This window comes from Cervus elaphus, chromosome 22 (genome assembly GCF_910594005.1).
Source record: "Cervus elaphus chromosome 22, mCerEla1.1, whole genome shotgun sequence".
In the NCBI taxonomy this organism is placed as follows: Eukaryota; Metazoa; Chordata; class Mammalia; order Artiodactyla; family Cervidae; genus Cervus; species Cervus elaphus.
Window position 1 is genome coordinate 19,484,979 of NC_057836.1, and position 17,274 is coordinate 19,502,252.

General features: G+C 40.7%; 1 pseudogene; it reads right to left on the bottom strand.

The window, feature by feature from the left end:
* Positions 1-1,545: 1,545 nt before the first annotated feature.
* Positions 1,546-16,758, bottom strand: LOC122680638 (annotated as a pseudogene).
* Between the last annotated feature and the right edge of the window lie 516 nt (positions 16,759-17,274).

Genomic DNA, 17,274 nt, shown 5'->3' on the forward strand with positions numbered 1-17,274 from the left:
TCCTCTCCCAACCACCATGTCCATAGTCTGTTCTCTTTATCTATGTCTCCATTGCCGCCCTGCAAACAATTTCATTAGTACCATCTTTCTAGATTCCATATATATGTGTTAGTGTATGGTATTTGTTTTTATGTTTCTGACTTTACTTCACTATGTATAATGGGCTCTAGGTTCATCCACCTCATTAGAACTAACTCAAATGCATTCCTTTTTATGGCTGAATAATATTCCGTTATATATATGCTTCTTTATCCATTTGTCTGTCAGGATACTATAAACAGGGTGAAAAGACAAGCCTCAGAACAGGAGAAAATAATAGCAAATGAAAGAACTGACAAAGGATTAATTTTCATTTCCAAAGTATACAAGTAGCTCATACAGGTCAATACCAGAAAAACAAACAACCCAATTAAAAAGTGGGAAAAAGACCTAAGCAGACATTTCTCCGAGAAGACATACAGATGGCTAACAAACACATGAAAAGCTACTCAACATCACTCATTATTGGAGAAATGCAAATCAAAACTACAATGAGATATCACCTCCCACCAGTCAGAATGGCCATCATCAAAGTCTTCAAACATATATATGTGTTAGTATGCTGTAATGTTCTTTATCTTTCTGGCTTACTTCACTCTGTATAATGGGCTCCAGTTTCTTCCATCTCATTAGAACTGATTCAAATGAATTCTTTTTAATGGCTGAGTAATATTCCATGGTGTATATGTACCACAGCTTCCTTATCCAGAACAGACTTTTGGACTCTGTGGGAGAAGATGAGGGTGGGATGTTTCGAGAGAACAGCATCGAAACATGTATATTATCTGTAGTGAAACAGATCACCAGCCCAGGTTGGATGCATGAGACAAGTGCTCGGGCCTGGTGCATTGGGAAGACCCAGAAGGATTGGGTAGAGAGGGAGGTGGGAGGGAGAATCGGGATGGGGAATACATGTAAATCCATGGCTGATTCATGTCAATGTATGACAAAAACCACTACAATATTGTAAAGTAATTAGCCTCCAACTAATAAAAATAAATGAAAAAAAAAGTCTTCAAACAATAAATTCTGGAGAGAGTGTGGAGAAAAGGGAAACTCTTGCTAATTTCTACTTCCATTCTTACACACTGATAAATAAAATAAAGATGTTTCTGATAATGTTTCTAAGTAAAGACACTGTTTAGCTCTTGTTTTCAATCTTTCTCTCATTTGTTGTTATTGTTCAGTCCCTCAGTTGTGTCAGACTCTTTGCGACCCCAAGGACTGCAGCAAGCCAGGCTTCCCTGTCCTTCACCATCTCTCAGAGCTTGCTCAAAATCATGCCCATTGAGTTGGTGATGTCATCAACCATCTCTTCCTCTGTCATCCCCTTCTCCTTCTGCTTTCAATCTTTCCCAGCAACAGGTCTTTTCTAATGAGTTGGCTCTTCATATCAGGTGTCTGAAGTATTGGAGCTTCAGCTTCGGCATCAGTCCTTCCAATGAATATTCAGGATTGATTTCCTTTAGAATTGACTGGTTTGATCTCCTTATGGTCCAAGGGACTCTCAAGAGTGTCCTCCAGCAGCACAGTTCGAAAGCATCAATTCTTCCGTTCTTGAAATTCAGTGTTACTTTGCTTGAAATTCAGTGTTCTCAATTTTTTTTCAGATTTCTAGGATTATAATCCTGATTGTCAGTTGAAGGTCTGTTGTAGTTATCGTTTTTTAGTGAACCCCTTTTGTCACAGAAAGCAAAAGAGACAATGTGTGTTGAGCTTTACCCAACTGTCTTCTTGAGCCATTCTGTGTGTGCTTGCACATGTCTGTCACTTGAGGGCTCAACTTGGGGCTTCTTTCTTCTTCCATTGCTTCTCAATATGGAGAAAGCACTATGATTCATGGCAGGGAATTTGACTTATGTTTTCTACTCTATTGAAGTAAGAAGACCCATCAGTATTGCAGAGTGTGATGCTTAAGTTTGTGTCAACTTGGCTCAGCCAAATATATTTAAATCAAATGGATTTGGTCAAGCATTGTTTCGGATAGTTTTGTAAGGACTTTTTTAGATGAGATTTAAATCAGTGGAGATTGAGTAAAGAAGATTGCCCTCCGTAATGTGGATGGGTCTCATCCAATCAGTTGAAGGCTTTAATAAAACAAAGACCGACTACTTCCAAGCAAGAGGAAATTCTGGCAGCAGATGGTCTTTGAACTTGAACTGAAATATCAACTCTTATTTCACTTTGGCAGTCTTTGGACTTGAACTGCAACTCTGACCCTTCCCTGAGTCTCCAGTCTGTTGACCTTCCCTGCTGATCTTAGATTTACCAGCCTCCATAATCACATGAACCATTCTTCAAAGTAAATCTCATACACATCCTATCAGTTTTGTTTGGAGAAATTATTTCTCTACCAATTGTTTGGGGAATTATTTCCCTACCAAGAAAACTTTTACTAAAGGGGATAGGAGACAGGAAGAATGCAACATGTATTCTCTGTCTATTTCCTTTGGCTCTTTGGCTGGATGATTAGAAAGCATAGGTGTTTAATAGAGGCTCGCTGGAAACATTGGAAAGAATGAGCAGTCTGCTTAGCTCTTTCTAAAGACGTAACATTAAACAACTTAGCTTTCTGAAATTTATCTATTTATATGCTTATTTGTAAGATTTATTCATATTCATTATGCATTTAACTGTATAAAATTTCAAACTACAAAAACCAAAATCTGCATCAGTAGAAGTGCTGCTAAATAAAAAGTGATATTTCATAGCGTGAAAAAAATATGCAGCATTAAAGTTAAACTGTAATGCTGTCATGGAAAGAGCTATAAGACACTGAGGAACTTACTTGGTCATATGATTGTTCTATCTTTTTGCAGAAACTCCATACTGTTTTCCACAGTGGCTGTACCAATTTACATTTTTATGAACAGTGCACAAGGGTTCCCATTTCTACACATTCTTGCCAACACTTGTCTCTTGTCTTTTTGATAATGGCCATTCTAACAGCTATGAGACAGCATTTCATGGTGCTTTTGAAATTTTCCTCTGATAATTAGTGATGTAGAATGTCTTTTCATGTGTCTGTTGGCCATCTGTATATCTTCTTTAGAAAAATGTCTATTTAGCTCCTCTGCTCATGTTTTAATTAAAGTGTCTGTTTCTGTATCTGCAGAATTTTTTAACAGAAAACATGTGGTTATTGATAAAAGTCAATTAATTAAACACATTTTAATCTTACTTAGATTTGTCTTAGTCCTTACTCGGGTATTTGCTTTTTCTCATATGTGGTCACACATCATATGATTCTATGTGTATGAAATATCCAGAATAGGCAAAGCAGTGGACACAGAACAGATGGCGATTTGACAGGGGCTGGATATCCTGGTGGAGAATGGGAAGTAACTTCTTAATGGGTATGAGGTTTCTTCTTGAGGTGATTAAAACCTTTTGGAAATAGAGACAGTGGTTGTATAACATTGTGAATATACTTCATACCACTAAATTGTTCGGTTTAAAAGAGCTAATTTTACATTACAGTAACTCCCCTGCAAACGAACTATTAAGTTGTGAACTTTCAAAGATGTCAACACGCACTGAAGACCTGATAGAACTAGAGGCCCGGAGTAAGGATGAAGAGAGACAACAAGAAGTAACTTAAGAAATGAAGAGATTCATGACCCAGAAAATGGCAAGAGGTTTTTTCTTTATTTGAGGAGACACTGTTAGATTTTAATAATATGGACCCAAATGTAGAATGGGACATGAAGGTTGTAGCAGCCATTCAGAATGAAATCAAGCACTACCAGATCATCTATGATAAGAAAAGAAGGATTATTACCCAGACACCACTGAACTGTGTGTTTTCTGTTTGTTTGTTTGTTTTAAGAGGGAAGAGAGAATTGTATCCAGCAAGGAACCAGAACTTGTGCCATGAATGTCAGATGATAGTGAAGCTGCAGTTTGCCCTCCAGCTCCTATTGCTGATGATCCTTCAGCTTTACCATCCCCCACCTCCTCTCCCCCCTCCAGTCAGTAACTCTTCCTGCCTGTTTTCGCTCGATGCCAGCCCCTCTATACACAGGTGTAGTCCTGGCTACAGGGTGGGTCTTAGCTTTTGATCTCCCTTTCACTGCTGTAAACATTCTGCCATCTTTGAAGGTTTAGAAGTATTTGCTTTTCTGCGGTCTTACCCGTGTTTTTGGTTTCTCTTTTCATCTAGGTCCTTTATCTGTCTTTTCTGGATGTCTGTTTTATCTTCTAAGTCACAAATTCTCTGATGGGCCTGCTGTAAGAGCTCCATCCTCTCCTGGAGAATCTGACAATCGTACTCTCTGCTCTTCCTCAGCATCTGCCACCGTAACTTTTCCACTGCTGTCCTCAGCTCCTCCTGCTGCTTTTCACTTAATAATTCACCAAATTTAATAACAGTTTCTTGCTGCAGAGCATTGTACAAAGTTGCTTCTAGTTCCTGGATTCTCATATATGCTTGGTCGAGGGCTTGTTTCCTGTAGTCTAGCTCTTCCTCCAGATAGCCTTTGATTTTGCAGAATTGTTCCATGTCACTTTCCAATTCCTTCATTTTCTGGTGCAGGGAAGCCTCTGCTCCTTCAATTTGCTGGATCCACTTTTCTGCCAGGGACAGCACAGTGCTGGCCTGAATTATAGCCACTTGCTCTTCATTTCTTAAATTCCCATTATCACCTAAGATATCAAGCTGCTTTATGAGATCAGGTATATTCACATCCTTGACACCTTCTTTCATACAGTAGATCTGGAGAGCACTCACACCATCTGAGAATGGATGAATTTGCAGATTAAACGGAGGGGATCATCTCTCTCTTTCTTTTAGTTCTAGGTTTGGAAACTCCAGCAGCTCATTATGGTCTCTGGCATCCTGTAGGTCCTGTTGGAGCCGGTGATTTTCTGCCTCTTGTTTTTCTATCTTTTCTAAAAGGTCCTGGTTTCTCTTAATGAAAAGTTGTTTATCTTCTACCCAGTGTGAATCCTGCCCTTTCTGAGCCAGAGTTGCTTCCAGATCTTTTATTTTGGCTTTATACCTTAGCACCTGGCCTGGAGTTGTTCTTGAGCCTTGGCTTCTCTTTCAGCATCAATGATGCCTCCAGTCTGCTCCTGCAGGAGGGCATATGCTCTTTGGAGAGCCTGGTATTCTTTTGTTAATTGTTGGAATCTTAAGTTCTGATTCTTCAGCTGCCAAACTCTCATCCAAGTCATGTTGCTCAGCGCCTCGTCCACCTGCTTCTCGGCAGTTTTCAGGTCCGCAATCTCCTGTAAGAGCTTAAGGCGCTCGGCATTGAACAGTTTCACGGGCCTCGATGGTGAGCGCTGTCCTTACTTTGTCGCTGCTGCCGTCCCGGAGCGCGCACAGCGCCGACTTGAGCCTCTGGGTCTCGCCGTCCCGCACCTTCACTGTCCGGGCCATCTCCTGCTCGGGCTGCTTGATGAGGTTCTCCCGCACGGCCTGCAGCTCCTTCATCTGCTCCTCGTGGAGCTTGGCTTTGAGCTCCGTCACCAGGACCGTGTGCTTGCGCCGCTCCAGCTCGCGGATCCTCTTGGCTTCTCGAGTCGTCTCTCGTTCGAGTTTAGATACCCTGGACTTCTACCTTGGAGCTCTATCTGGATGTCTGTGCGCTTCGTCCTGAGGTCTTCGTTGGCAGCTTGAAGGGTGACAATGAGCGCCTCGGGCTTCCCGCCCTATTTCGCTGTTTCTTGGACATTATTACTTTCTGAATGGAGTCTGTTGGTGTTGAATTCCTCTCAAGCAGGGGCTGCCATGTTCCTGCGGCTCCTCCTGGGTGCAACAGGTCAGCAGCTACTGCGTGTTGCCCCTCGGGAGGGTCTCCTCAGCCACTGCCCTGGAAGCCCATGCTGAGAGCCGGAGAAGCTGTTGAAAGGAAGGAGAGATGCAAACTGAATCCATTTTCCTTGTGATGGAGTCGGATGCAGCCTCCGAACCCAACATCAGCAGCGGCTGCCGGGATTTCTTCCCCTCCTTCTCTGGTTGGCGACGGTGCTAATAGGAACCACCCTTTCAGCCCTCGCTGGAGTATCAGCAGTCGAAGCGGCAGAAGCAGCAGCATCACCACTTGGCCTCCTCCCTCTCGGAGGATGGGGTGAGCTCTGCAAGGAGATTTCATAGACTTAATTGCTGGACCAGACTCCAGCTGTGAGACCTTGACTTCACATTTTTAAAATAACTAAATGGAACTTTTAGAAATGAACAATCTATTAACTTTTTAATAAATCAAATAAATAGCTGATTAAACTGAAGGGGTAATTAAAGTACTGTAAATCAAAGCTGAGGATAATAAAGAGATTTAAAAAACGTCAGACACTTGAAAGACTTGGAAGATAGAATGAGAAGATGCCAGAAAACATTTAATAAGAATTACTAAGAAATAAGTGAAATAAAAGGAGAGGCAATGTTTGAGGTTGTTGTTGTTTAGCTGTTAAGTCATGTTCAACTCTTTTAAGACCGCATGGACTGTGGGCTACAGATCCTCTGTCCATGGGATTTCCCAGGCAAGCATACTAGAGTAGGTTGTAATTTCCTTCTCCAGGAGATCTTCCTGACCCAGGGATCCAGTTTGCCTCTCCTGCATTGGTAGGCAGATTCTTTACTGTTGAGCTACCAGGGAAGCCCAGTAGTTGAGGTGTCAATGGCAAATAATTTTCCAGAATTCTCATTATTGGCTAATGAAAATATAAATTGCTACAACTTCTTTTAAGAAAAATTTGTCGATATCTAATAAAGTTTAAAAATGTGCATATTCTATAAACTTGTAGTTTTCTACTGGAAAGAAATTCTCAGAATAAGCACCTGTGCAGTAATGTACTTTGCAGCTTTGTTTGTGACAGAGCAATGATAGAACCTCATTGGCTGAGTCTTCCACAGGGGAAATCTCCTGATATACTCTGCTCTCACACATTAGGAAATCTGCATTTCATCATGGGGGACAGAGTGCAACTCAAAAATTAAACATTATGCTAATTAATATAACTGAGAGAAAAACCTCATTAATAGAGTTAAGAATAAAGTATATGAATAATACATAAGTCCATCAAAGAATTTATTAATTTTATAAAGACCTGCTGAAACGTGCTCAGAATAAAGCTATTAATAATAAGTACTATTCAGAAGTGTGTACCATTCTGATCCTGGTTCAAAATGAGTTACATAGTTACATTATGCACAATTCTGATGGGTTTGATTATTTGAGTAGTTCACAAACTATAAATGGTAGACTAGAAGTAAGGGATGAACATATTCCTAGGGTGGAATATAAGACTACACAGCAGGAATGACAGCTGGGGAAAAAAGAGAACAATGTAAAGTCGAGGTATCTAACAAAAAGCTTTGCTGGGGTCCGGCCCCAGCAGGATCCAGGGGAACCCTCAGGATGAACGGCGTCAGCGAATGAGAGAGAGAGAGAGAAAGAAAAAGAGAGAGAGAGAAACCAGACCAGGAAGGTGCGGCAGAGTCTGGCAGTTGCTTTATTTTTCACTGTAGCCTTTATACCCTAAGTTGGTACATTTCTAAGGGGGAGATAAGCACACAGACTTAGTTTAACATTACATCAGCTTGTCCTTCACTAAACCAGGTGTGCTCTGTATATTTTTTGTTTATGAGAGTCTTTTCCCATAGATTTTTTTGTACATTATCTTCTGGCCTTGAGGTTAGCAGAAAACAGAAGAGTGGCAGTCTCATGGTACACCAAGTTGTAACATAATAGAAATACAATCCTGTTAACATAAAAGACAGTCTTTTTGCAGAAATTCTCAGCTAAATTTATCTAAAAAGTTTAACACACAAAGACTCTGTGGCTCTGGAGAGGCAGCCCCTGTTTAGCACTCCTGGTTAAAATTAACAATTATCTTATTATTTTTACACTAGGGCTAAACTCTTATTTTACTAGATCTTTAACTATATTAACAATAGTTTCCACTGCACAACCTCAGCACATTAACATCAATCAAACGTTGATCTAATAACCACTTTTAAAACAATATTTTTTGTATTCTCTAATAGGGCTTCCTCACCCCCAAAAGGGCTCTGTGCCTATTAGGGCCTTTTTAATGGTTAATCTCTATGTATAATATCTTTTGGCTTTCAGGCCTGTTGACAATTTATGGCTTGCACCTGGTGCAACTTCAAGCAACTTCAGTAGCCGACCCTGTCTTTTTTGTGGTTAATCTATTTTCTTTCTATTAGGTGTCATCTCCATGGGAACTAGATAGGATTACATTTTTTACAGAACAGAAATGCAAAGGATTGCAAAAACAGCAGATATGGCACAAAACAGGCTCTTAGTCCAAAAGTTAATTACCTGCAAGAAGTCGCCAGCTAATCTCTATCTAAACTATTTTCTATTAGGCGTATATGTGGCTATAATATTTGTGGGGCTTTTCTCACCCCATAGAGGGACCTATGCTTAATAGTTTCTTTTGTTAGCGTACTGTGCTTAGGATGTTTAGAACAATCATGAGCATTTTGTGCAATGAGAGCACATATTTATCAAACAAGCCAGAATGCCAGCAAAAGGGTTTGAATTGGAACAGTTCCTTCATCCCTGGCCTCTTCATAGGGTACCAGCGTCCAGGAGATTTATTAATTAGTGTTTAAGTTGGTCTTTATTCAGTGAAAGAGGAGCAGGAGAGCTCTCAGCAGGCAACACAAGAATCTGCAGCAGGGCAAATAAGAACAACAGCAGGAAAGGTGGGAGGATATAGGGTGGGTTAGAGGCCGAGGCCAACCTGGAGGGTCCCTTATCCTAGACGGCCTTGCCTGTCAGGTATTTTCCTCGTGACCTCATCATGGATGGGGTCCCGGACGGCCTTGCCTGCCCGGTATTTTCTTCATGACCTCGTCACGGGCGGGAGCCCCCCGTAACGGCTCCCGACAAAGCTTGTTATTTTGAATCCCTTCCTTTGGAGGTGTATCGTATTCAGTTCAGTTCAGTCCCTCAGTCATGTCCAACTCTTTGTGACCCCATGAATCGCAGCACACCAGGCCTCCCTGTCCATCACCAACTGCCAGAGTCTACCTAAACCCATGTCCACTGAGTTGGTGATGCCATCTAACCATCTCATCCAATGTTGTCCCCTTCTCCTCCTGCCCTCAATCTTTCCCAGCATCAGGGTCTTTTCAAATGAGTCAGCTCTTTGAATTAGGTGGCTAAAGTATTGGAGTTTCAGCTTCAACATCAGTCCTTCCAATGAACACCCAGAACTGACCTCCTTTAGGATGGACTGGTTGGATCCCCTTGCTGTCCAAGGGATTCTCAAGAGTCTTCTCCAACACCACAGTTCAAAAGCATCAGTTCTTCGGCACTCAGCTTTCTTTATTGTCCAACTCTCAAATCCATACATGACTACTGGAAAAACCATAGCCTTGACTAGACGGACCTTTGTTGGCAAAGTAATGTCTCTGCTTTTCAATATGCTATCTAGGTTGGTTATAACTTTCCTTCCAAGAAGTAAGCCTCTTTTAATTTCATGGCTGCAATCACCATCAGCAGTGAATTTGGAGCCCAGAAAAATGGCCACTGTTTCCACTGTTTCCCCATCTGTTTGCCACGAAGTGATGGGACTGGATGCCATGATCTTAGTTTTCTGAATGCTGAGCTTTAAGCCAACTTTGTCACTCTCCTCTTTCACTTTCATCAAGAAGCTCTTTTGTTCTTCTCCACTTTCTGCCATAAGAGTGGTGTCATCTGTATGTCTGAGGTGACTGATATTTCTCCTGGCAATCTTGATTCCAGCTTGTGCTTCAACCAGCCCAGTGTTTCTCAAGATGCACTCTGCATAGAAGTTAAATAAGCAGGGTGACATTATACAGCCTTGACATACTCCTTTTCCTATTTGGAACCAGTCTGTTGTTCCATGTCCAGTTCTAACTGTTGCTTCCTGACCTGCATACAGGTTTCTCAAGAGGCAGGTCAGGTGGTCTGGTATTCCCATCTCTTTCAGAATTTTCCACAGTTTATTGTGACCCACACAGTCGAAGGCTTTGGCATAGTCAATAAAGCAGAAATAGATGTTTTTCTGGAACTCTCTTGCTTTTTCAATGATCCAGTGGATGTTGGCAATTTGATCTCTGGTTCCTCTGCCTTTTCTAAAACCAGCTTGAGCATCTGGAAGTTCCCAGTTCACATATTGCTAAAGCCTGGCTTGGAGAATTTTGAGCATTACTTTACTCACGTGTGAGATGAGTGCAATTGTGCGGTAGTTTGAGCATTCTTTGGCATTGCCTTTCTTAGGGATTGGAATGAAAACGGACCTTTTCCAGTCCTGTGGCCACTGCTGAGTTTTCCAAATTTGCTGGCATATTGAGTGCAGCACTTTCACACCGTCATCTTTCAGGATTTGAAATAGCTCAACTGGAATTCCATCACCTCCACTAGCTTTGTTCGTAGTGATGGTTCCTAAGGCCCACTTGACTTCACATTCCAGGATGTCTGACTCTAGGTGAGTGTGAGTGATCACACCATTATCTGGTGTGATTATCTGGGCCATGAAGATCTTTTTTGTACAGTTCTTCTGTGTATTCTTGCCACCTCTTCTTAATATCTTCTGCTTCTGTTAGGTCCATACCATTTCTGTCCTCTATTGACCCCTTCTTTGCATGAAATATTCCCTTGGTATCTCTAATTTTCTTGAAGAGATCTCTAGTCTTTTCCACTCTATTGTTTGGATTGTTCTATTTCTTTGCATTGATCACTGAGGAAGGCTTTCTTATCTCTCCTGGCTATTCTTTGGAACTCTGCATTCAAATGGGTATATCTTTCCTTTTCTCCTTTGCTTTTTGCTTCTCTTCTTTTCACAGCTTTGTATGGCCTCCTCAGACAGCCATTTTGCTTTTTTGCATTTCTTTTTCTTGGGTATGGTCTTGATTCCTGCCTCCTATACAATGTCATGAACCTCCGTCCATAGTTCATCAGGCACTCTCTCTAACCACAATTTCTCTGTACTGATTACAATTTTCAACTATCTTGGTACTCCTTTTTACAAAATACATCTAAAGAGTTGTCTATAATCCCCTATTCACTTACTCCTCCTAGTCTCTTCCTTGAACCCACATGAATGTCTGGTTTTGTTTGTTTGTGTATGATGTTCTTCTTTTTCTCTACCACTTCACCAAAACTGCTCCTGTCAGGGTCACGGGTGACCTCCCCTACCTTCTGACCCACTCTCTGGCCAGATGTACCCCTTGGCAGGATGGAATCAACCTCATACTTTAGAGGAGGCATGATCAGATCCTGAGCTCTGATAAGAAAATGCTGCAGCTGGTGAAGTCCTCAGAGTGCCTTGCAAACGTGTGAGAACCTTGTGCTCTGCCCTGAACTACAGAGCAGCCCCACCCTTCCCCACCACCACCGATACCCCTGCTGAGGTTGACCTGTTATATTTTCTGGGTTGTATTTTCAGAAAGTTCCGTGAAATCTCCTTTCATCACGGAAATAAGGCCGACGTGATAAAGACATCGGCCTTTCTACAGGAAGCACTGCAAACCTACTCTACCTCCAAGAAGTAAAGACTTGTTGACATTCCTGTATGCACAGCACCATTAAATTCTTCAAGCTGCATGGTTGATCTGTGTGGTTGATCTTCTGCCAGTTGTAAACCTCACTATCTGTCTCTAAGCCAAATACTCCAATTGGAATTTTGGAAGTGGAAATATCTCCATGGGTTGGCTTGGCTCTGTCTCAGCCCCGAAGGGACAGATGAGACACATTTTAAAAAAGCACACACACCACCAAAGAAGTACTTTTTCTCATGTGTACAAAAGGGAACTCATGGCTAGCAGGGATCTTGTCTCGGCCTCTCAGTGTTCACAGAGATTGGCCTTGGAGATAAATTTGTTCCAGGCATATTTGGCAAGACAACTTCAAACCATGGGCCTCCTGGGGCTTACTTGAGGCAGGCACATCGACAACAGCACCTCAAAATGCCAGAGGGAGGGTTTCAATTAAGACAGGGAGGGCTCCTCAGAAGGTAAGTGGCTTTGCCAAGAGCACCAGCATGTGTGTGTGTGTGTGTGTGTGTGTGTGTGTGTGTAGGAGGTGGTAGTGATACATCTTATAGTTAGTTGTTTGGGATAATAGCATAGGAACAAGGTTTCCTGGTGGGAATTCTTGACTCTTTGCTTATTGCTTCTGTGACCCTGGGCAAGCTACTCAACTTCCATGTAGTCCAATTTTTTGTGTGTGCTCAGCCGCTAAGTTTTGTCTGACTCTTTAGCAACCCCACGGACTATAGCCCATCTGGTCCTCTGTTTACAGGATTTCCCAGGAAAGAATAGTGGAGAGGGTTGTCATTTCCTTCTCCAGGGGGTCTTCCTGACCCAGAGATAGAACCCTTGTCTCCTGCATTGGCAGGCAGAGTCTTTACCACTGTGCCACCTAGGATGCCCCACTCCAATTTTACCTGTTGTGAAATGAGCAAAAAAAAAAAAAAATGTACCTATCCATCTACAGGCAGTTCTGTTTTATTCTGATGCTTATCCAAAGGGCCTGCAACCAGCTAGAGGCCAGAATTGAAGAAGTAACACCTTTGAGCCCCATGGAAGAACACAGAACCAGACACTTCAAAGTCCCCAAACTCCCCTCCAAACAACAGACTTTTGGGGACAGGCTTCTAATGTGCTTACTTGGACAATATTCAGATCTTTTCAGTGTGTTGATCAAGATTTACAGAACTCTTTTCAGTTAAGAAACAACTTCATGAAACTGCTGACCAGAAGTCCAGTGGAATAATTAATACCTTGGTTCGACCCCTTGGAAGATTCCCTGGAGAAGGGAATGGCAATCCACTTCAGTATTCTTGCCTGGAAAATCCCATTAACAGAGGAGCCTGGCACGCTACAGTCCATCGGATCACAAAGAGTCAGACATGACTGATTGACTGACATTTCATTTTCATTTAAGGCTAAGTGAACTGATGAGGGATATTTTACTGTGGTTGTTTGGAATACTGTTGATAGTTTTTAATGCTTGATTTTTCTGTATCTATAAAGAAGACCCCCCCCCCAATTTCCTGTGAGTTTTAACAATCTAATAGATTCTTTTTAAATTCCATATATATGTGTTAGTATACTGTACTGGTGTTTATCTTTCTGGCTTACTTCACTCTGTATAATGGGCTCCAGTTTCATCCATCTCATTAGAACTGATTCAAATGTATTATTTTTAATGGCTGAGTAATATTCCATTGTGTATATGTACCATAGTTTTCTTATCCATTCGTCTGCTGATGGGTAACATTTTAAAGTGATTTTCCAATTTTTACTGTCTGCCCTTGTCCACACCAACCTCAGAAATGTTTTGTCTTTACTTCTCATGGAAATACAGTCATCACAAAGTTTCAAAGAAAAGAAAACCCAGGAGCAATACCACATTCTTAGAGAATTCATCTTTTTTTTTAAAAATTCGTCTTTGAGAAGAACAAAGCAAGAAGCATCATCACCATCCTCTGAAATAGTACTCATGAATGAAGAGCCATGTGAATTCTCTTTCAGTCTGTAGAAGCTGTGGATGACTTGGAAACAAATTATCCTGAAAAGATACCCAACCCAGATGTCTGCCTTGGCTATGGGATAACAAATCATGAAAGGTGACCAGTGTCCACAATGACAAGTGCTGCTTCTGTTTCTGATTGCCCAGAAATGACTGAAACAGTTTTAGCACTGCATGCTGAATTCAGCATTTTTAAGAGGTTTTAAGAGGTAGCTAAAAATAGCTAAGTGCAAAGCCTAAAATGAGGCTGACCAGTGTCCACAACGACAAGTGCTGCTTCTGTTTCTGATTGTCCAGAAATGACTAATACAATTTTAGCATTGCATGCTGAAATCAGCATTTTTAAGAGGTTTTAAGAGGTAGCTAAAAACAGCTAAGTGCAAAGCCTAAAATGAAGCTGAAAACATTCTCTGAAGCCACAAGGTATTTCCTTTGTATCTTTGTAAGATATATGTCAAAATGATCTGACTCAGCCCTTGGCAATTACACTGGAGAGTCCTCACAAAACTCCATGGGAAAAAACCCAAGAAACTAGAAATATAGATCAAGAAATCCCACATGTTATGATACGACAAGATGGCAGTTGGCTGTGTAAGAAAATAGAAGTTGTTGAAACCAAACCAAGAAAATGATAAAATGAATTGTTTCTTTTCAATTAACACAGAAGATAAAATGACAAATGGGGTGAGTATAACAGAAACCAGTGTAGGGATGTTGGCAAAAATAACCATGTGGTCATGAGGTTGACAGACTACCAAGCTATCAGGCATGTAAAACTATGTTTCAGTTGTTACAAGGAAAACATCTTAGAAGCTTCATTAGTACTGGATTAAAAAATGAAATCAACTCCAAGTAGAAAGGACATAAGGCAAGATGCACTGTATAATAACAATTTTTTGACTCCTTTGAATTGAATTGATAAAAAATATCAGCTGCTTCTTATATGAAAAAGCATTCATTTTATAGACAAGACTACAAATCCAAGTAAGATGTTCAAATGAAATTATAAGAGAGTATACATCCAGATTCAGAATGGCTACTCATTTAAACAGATATCTCACCTTGCCATGGGGTCTCAGGAGCACAGTGCCATGAGCATGACTAATGGCAAAGTGGCTAATTTCCGAAATAGACTTCCAGGTCACTTAGAGATGCTGGTTCAAAAATACATTTGTGCCAAATTTGGAAGATGCAAAAAACAATGTTTAAACAATATTTTGGAACTAATACTTTAGATCAAAGTTTTCAAATTACCAGGACAAATCAAGTTTGTTTTTTTCTTTTTCTTGTGGAAGCAGAAAAGACAATGTGACATCCATAGCTGCTTGAGGTGTCATTACTCCTCCTAACCCTACTCAAAATGAACAATAAAATACAGTAGTGGGAAAGAATATGTTGTTTTCCCCAGGGCAAACTCCTATCTCATTAATACATGGAACAACTAATTTTCCGCCCCATTCTCATATTAAAAAAAAAAAAAAAACAGGAAAAAGCAAAACTAATGATGACGTCAGTTGGAAACCTGTAGACATCTATATTCCTCCAATAACTTTAAAAATTGTTCTTCCATGGACATTCTTTTTTTCCCCCCCAATTATTTTTATTAGTTGGAGGCTAATTACTTTACAATATTGTAGCGGTTTTTGTCATACATTGACATGAATCAGCCATGGATTTACATGTGTTCCCCATCCTGAACCCCCCTCCCACCTCCCTCCCCATCCTATCCCTCTCGGTCATCCCAGTGCACCAGCCCCGAGCACTTGTCTCACGCATCCAACCTGGATTGGCAATCTGTTTCACACTTGATAATATACATGCTTTGATGCTGTTCTCTCAGATCATCCTACCTTCACCTTCTCCCATAGAGTCCAAAAGTCTGTTCTATACACCTCTGTCTCTTTTTCTGTCTTGCATATAGAGTTATCGTTACCATCTTTCTAAATTCCATATATATGCATTAGTATACTGTATTGGTGTTTATCTTTCTGGCTTATTTCACTCTGTATAATGGGCTCCAGTTTTATCCATCTCATTAGAACTGATTCAAATGTATTCTTTTTAATGGCTGAGTAATATTCCATTGTGTATAGGTACCACAGCTTTCTTATCCATTCGTCTGCTGATGGGCATCTAGGTTGCTTCCATGTTTCCATGGACATTCTTGAGTTTCTTTGCTTTCAATTTTTACCCTTACTGTAGTGTAAAGGTCACAGTCTTTCTGTGACAAATTTCTTTTACATTTCAAAAATCTGACCTAATACATATTCAAATGTATGTTTTTTTTTCCTTATTACAGTTCATTCTAAAGAAACCCATCCTGTCAAATCAAAAGAAGTTACTTTCCTTTAAATAAGATATATGAATTAATGATTAAGACACATGCCTTCTAAAGTACAAGAGAACTGCTAAATATTTCACAAGCCCACATCACGCTATGGAGACTATTGACAAAATTCCATGAACTTGATCTATCTCTTTATTGAAGTCTTCTTATATATTTTTATTGCTGTTGTTGTTAAGTTGCTCAGTAACGTCTGACTCTTTGTGACCCCACAGACTACAGCCCTCCAGGTTCTTCTATCCATGGGATTTCCCAGGCAAGGCTACCAAAGTGGTTTCTACTTCCTTCTCTGGGGATCTTCTTGACCCAAGCATAGAACCTGCAACTTCTGCATTGGCAGGCAGATTCTTTACTACTGAGCTACGAGGGGAGCCCCGTCTTTTATTATCATTTTGTAATCATTAGGACTCACATGTTATAGACATACTGTTAGATTTTTACTTACTTCATTTTCTTTTGAAAAATCATAAATAGTATTCCTGCCAGGAATCCTGCACCAGCCTCTACACCAGCTTCATCTACTAGGGGTCAAACATTAGAAGCAAGAAAAATACAGTCTCACAGCCTGTGAAACTGAGTCCTCAAACACAGGTCAAATATGGAATTTTTCATGAAAAAAAATTATGCTACTCTAACATTCAATATTTAAGGGAAAAAAATAAATGCACAGGAAAGGAGGATAGTCCAGTGAGAAAGTAAGAAAAGATAGAAAATTTATTTGGTGGTCAATCAGTCTTTTCTAGGGAAAAAGGATTCTTGACAAAAGACTTACCTTATCCCAGTCTCATTGGAAAGTGTCTCTGTACATACTGGCTGAGAGACTTTTAGTAAGCTAGATGTCCTGTACACAGCCTTTTATATCTTCCAATCAGATAGATTCTTGATGTGGGTATCCAGTTCACCTGGAGCTAGCTTTCTCTAATTGTGAGAAGGACAAAAGCTGCCTTTGAAATGTATGAAATACTGCCCCCAGCTGACAGGAATAGCCAGACCTTGACATTGTTAGGAGATGGCTTGGCAGTCACAGTCAGGCCTGGATATTTTCCTGTTGGAGAGGTGGGAACATCACAGGACACCAACCTCATCAAAGGTGCTCTGTTACCATAAGAAAGTGAAAGAAAATCTCCAAAACAGTGGCAAAAAAGCCAAGGCCATCTTATAATTTTCTAATTGGACACAACATCATCTGATTTTTAATCTCTAAGTTTCATCATTCTACAGTGGGGGGTGCACATAGTTATCTTAAGAATTAATGCTTTTGAACTGTGGTATTGGAGAAGACTCTTGACTGCAAGGAGATCAAACCAGTCAATCCTGAAGGAAATTGATCCTGAATATTCTTTGGAAGGACTGATGCTGAAACTGAAGCTCCAATACTTTGGCCACCTGGGGCAAAGAGCCAACTCATTAGAAAAG